Source organism: Chinchilla lanigera, unplaced genomic scaffold, assembly GCF_000276665.1.
Source record: "Chinchilla lanigera isolate Chin_1 unplaced genomic scaffold, ChiLan1.0 scaffold00085, whole genome shotgun sequence".
Lineage (NCBI taxonomy): Eukaryota > Metazoa > Chordata > Mammalia > Rodentia > Chinchillidae > Chinchilla > Chinchilla lanigera.
This window is the reverse complement of record NW_004955486.1, coordinates 1507980-1512161: the sequence shown is the minus strand read 5'-3', so window position 1 is coordinate 1512161 and position 4182 is coordinate 1507980.

Here is a 4182-nt window from a genome sequence, read left to right as displayed (position 1 = left end):
CTTTCATTGCTTTGTAGGTACATTTGTTTATTCATTTATTTATTTATGATACTAGAAATCAAACTCAGGACCTTGTGCTCGCCAGGCAGGCGCTGTGCCTCTGAGCTATTCCCCTGGCCCTGTAGGTACTTTTCAATTTTACTTATAATTTCCTCTTAGATCTAAGGATTACCTAAGAATGTTTCTTTTCTTTTTCTTTTTTTTTTTTTTTTTGAGACAGGGTCTTGCTATGTAGACCAGGCTGGCCTCGAACGCATGGCAATCCTCCTGCTTCAGCCTCCTGAGTGCTGGTATGTGCCACCATGCCCAGCCACCTAAGAGTGTTCCTTAGTTTCCAAAATTCTGTTGCGAGTTTCCTTTTTCCAAGTACTCGATCACATTTTGTGGTCATACAAAACAGGAGTGTTCTCTCCCTGAGGTATGGAAGGCCAGGCAGATAGATGTTTACGGGCTGTGCTAAATCCCACACGCTCTGATTTACTTCTGTATCCCAGAGAGCTCTGACCTCTGTCTTGGCCTTAGGGGCAAATTCTAACCTAAGCTATGTCCTCTGGAGCAGCAGTAAGTGCTTAAAGTAAACAAAGTTAGGGGAAAGGAGAAACCAACCCAGCAGTCTTAATTAAACTTCCTTCAAATAATCCGCTTGGAATTTTGGAGGGATTTGATGCTGCACGGTGGCGCTGCCTCCTCCACACCCAGAGCTGGGCCAGCCCATTTGCTGCTCAGAGCCGAGCCAGACCCTGTTCTCCCACAGTAGTTATCCAAGCAGCACGCCCAGTGGAGACATTTCTGCAGCCAATAAAACCTCACACCTCATGCTTACCCTGGTCTGACTTAAAAGCGCGGAAAGGTCCCAGGCACACTTGGCCTTGGGGGAGAGGTATGGACCTGGACCAGCTTGGGCCTCGGAGCTCTGTGCGAGGAGCCTTGGGGGATCAGAGACAGCCAGGTGTCAAGGGGACACCCAGGGATTCTTGTCTTTTGAGCCATTTTTCCAAAGGCACTGTTTCAAGGGTATTTATGGGAAGTGGAGATGTAGCGGAAGTTGGGCCAAGTCTGCAGAAAGGCCACTGCTAACTCTGCCTGGTGCTTTGTCCATGGAGAGTCCCCCAGTACCAGGGGTTCTCAGCACCAAGGAGGCCCTGCCGGCCTTGCGGGCATCAGCCTTGGTACTCGGTACATCAGCCAAACCATGCCATGAACGGCGATGTCACTGCTCTCGTTGGGCTAAACCAGCAGTGTCAGGGTGAGTCAGGGAAAACTTCACTGAGGAAGAGGCAGTGGCCCAAATCCAGAATCTGTGAGGGAAGGCAGTGTGCCCCAAGGCCGGGGTCAGGGGCTGCCCGCACACTGAGGACCAGGGTCTGTGGACTGGCTGGGCTGTGATGAGGCAGGAGAGGTAGAACCTGCTGGATTTCGTAAGCCACACTGGGAAAGGATCTGAGCAGAGTTTTGTGCCGTAAACGCGGCACCTCAGGAAACCCCTCCCGGCTAGGAAATGAGTAGCATGTGTCACTGGAGGATGGTCATTGCAGTAACCCCAACAGGAAGTGGGGATTTCAGCCGAGATGGAAAACGTAGACTGAATTGGGATATGGCTTAAGAAACAAGCCAGGGGCAATGATTTCATGTAGAGATTGTAGGGAAAGGTATCCCGGGGTGCTTCCAGGTGTCCAGCTCAAGTAGTCAGGTGACCGATGACAGGTTACGGAGAGGGGGCCTTGGAGGAGGAGCCGGGTGTCTCCAGGGTGGCACCAGAAGGGCGTAGAAATGTGCATCGGATCAACAACGTGGACGGCATCGCCTGTGAGCAAAGTTCTGTTGGGTTTTTGGCAGCAAAAGCCAAGTAGCCAGGGTAAGCCGAGTGGTGGGTTAATAGTGAGAGCGACAGGGTGGCCCAGAACGGCGGCGCAGGACAGTGGCATCCCAAGGCTGGCCCGTGGGAGCAGTAGCCCAGCTGCAGGCGCATGAATGAATGCGCGGCCTGGAGCAGATTAAAAAACGAGAACAAAACGAGACCTCAAAGCCGGTCTGCTTTTTATTATCACCATGCACTTGGCAATTCTAAACAAAATCTGCAGATCTTGTGTGGAGATAAAATCCTCCCCTTTAAAATCTATGGTGGGCTTAAATTCCATTCAGTTTTAATCATATGTAAGCTTCCAATTAGCATGTTCATAATGCATCGCTTTTAATAAGCTCTGTACCCCACATGGAAATAAATTCTGAGAGCCCCCAGCCAGGCAGTGGGCACCCAGAATCCAAGACGCGGCTTTGCCCGGAGGAGCGGGTGTGACAGCTGGGAATTGTCTGCGTTTGCTCAGGGCACCGCTCAGACCTCCGGCCCTTGTTACAACACAGCCTGGTGCGGAGGAAACGCTGACTGAGATTGTAAAGCAGTTGAACGCCAGCCTTTCTGTCCTTGTACCTAACCACTTGCTGTCTACTTGTGTTTAAAAATGTAAACAATGAAACAGCCCAGACAGCGGTAGCATCTTTTTGCTTGGTATTTTATTTTACTTCATTCTATTTTATGCTTCCAGCGGAGAGTGCACAATTTTAATTCACATAAAATTTAAATCAGGAATCGAACTGAGGACCTCGTGCTTGCCAGGCAGGCGCTGCGCCACTGAGCTATATCCCCGGCCCTAAAATAGATTACAAAGGGAAAACAAAAATATGCTTTCACATCTACAGTATTTCCTTTTCGCTCCTCCCCAGTTTCACCCTTCTCCGCCATATATTCCACTTCAAAATTAACCTCACGTATTGCCCACAGCCTTAGCGTGCTTGTATAATTAGCTACAGACATATGCAGATAGACACACAAACTCATAGCTCCCAGCACTGCTTTTTTAAAAAATGGAATCGTACCAAACACACCATTGTGGAACTTTGTCTTCTCAGTGTCGCCCCCGGCAGAGTCCTTCTAATTCACTCTCTTGAGCGTCTGCATCGGAACTTAGGATTAAAATGATGCTGCCTTCATAAAATGCATTGGGGCGCTTTTTACCACTTCCTACAGCTCGCGGTACTTAAATTACACCAGCATCTCCTCTTCGGGTTTGTAAAGGTCAGATGAAAGCAGGCTGTAAATCTTCAGCTTCTGGAGCTTTTTTCAATAGTTCCCTTTAATCATCACCCGATTATCTGTTGGAGTACTCAAGTTTTCCGTTCCTGCTTAGGTTAATTCTGGTCACATTTGATTTTTTTTTTTTTAACATCATTCAGTTCTCCTAAATTTTTGATTGTCTTGACGTTCAATTGGGTAGATTCTCTTAAAATTATTGCAGTGCTGGGGCTGGGGATTTAGCTCAGTGGCAAAAGCGCCTGCCTGGCAAGCACAAGGTCGTGAGTTCAGTTCCCAGTACCCGAGAAAAACCAAAAAAAAAAAAAAAATTTAAAAATTATTGCAGTGCTTCCTATATCTGATTTCTTCTCCTTTCCTCATTCCTAACCGTGTATATTTCTACCCTTTTTTCATAACTTACTTAGGGAGACTGTTGTTCTTTTCAAAGAACTTGTTGAAATTTATGTGTTTCTTTTCCTTAGCCTTTTATTTCCTCTACCTGACTTATTTTAATTTATTTTACTGTTTTTTTTTTCTTTTTAAGATAAGTAAGTACAGTCATCTCTTAGTATTCACGGAACACTGGTTCTAAGACCCCCACCTCCAACCCGCAGGATCCAAAAATCCTGAGATCCTCAAGTGCCGATGGGAAATGGGCCATGTTTCATATAGCACATACATCTCCCATGCACCTCAGATCATCTCTAAGTCACGCCTTACACCCAATACAGTGCGAATGCTGTGTAAATGGTGGATACTGTGTTGTTTAGAGAATGCCAAGAAAAAGTCTGTACATGTCCGGTACAGACACATTTCTCTTTTCCGTATGTTTCCGGTCCTCGGTTGCATGTAGTGATGAATCTGTAGACAGGGCAGGCCAGCTCTTACTTTTGTTTTGTTTTACCTTTTGCCTTTCTGTTGAATAATGATGGCATTTTAAGTTTACAGTTACTTCTCTGCATATAGATTTACCTTATGGACTTTGGTATTAAAGTGTCCTTTCATTGCTTTGTAGGTACATTTGTTTATTCATTTATTTATTTATGATACTAGAAATCAAACTCAGGACCTTGTGCTCGCCAGGCAGGCGCTGCGCCACTGAGCTATATCCC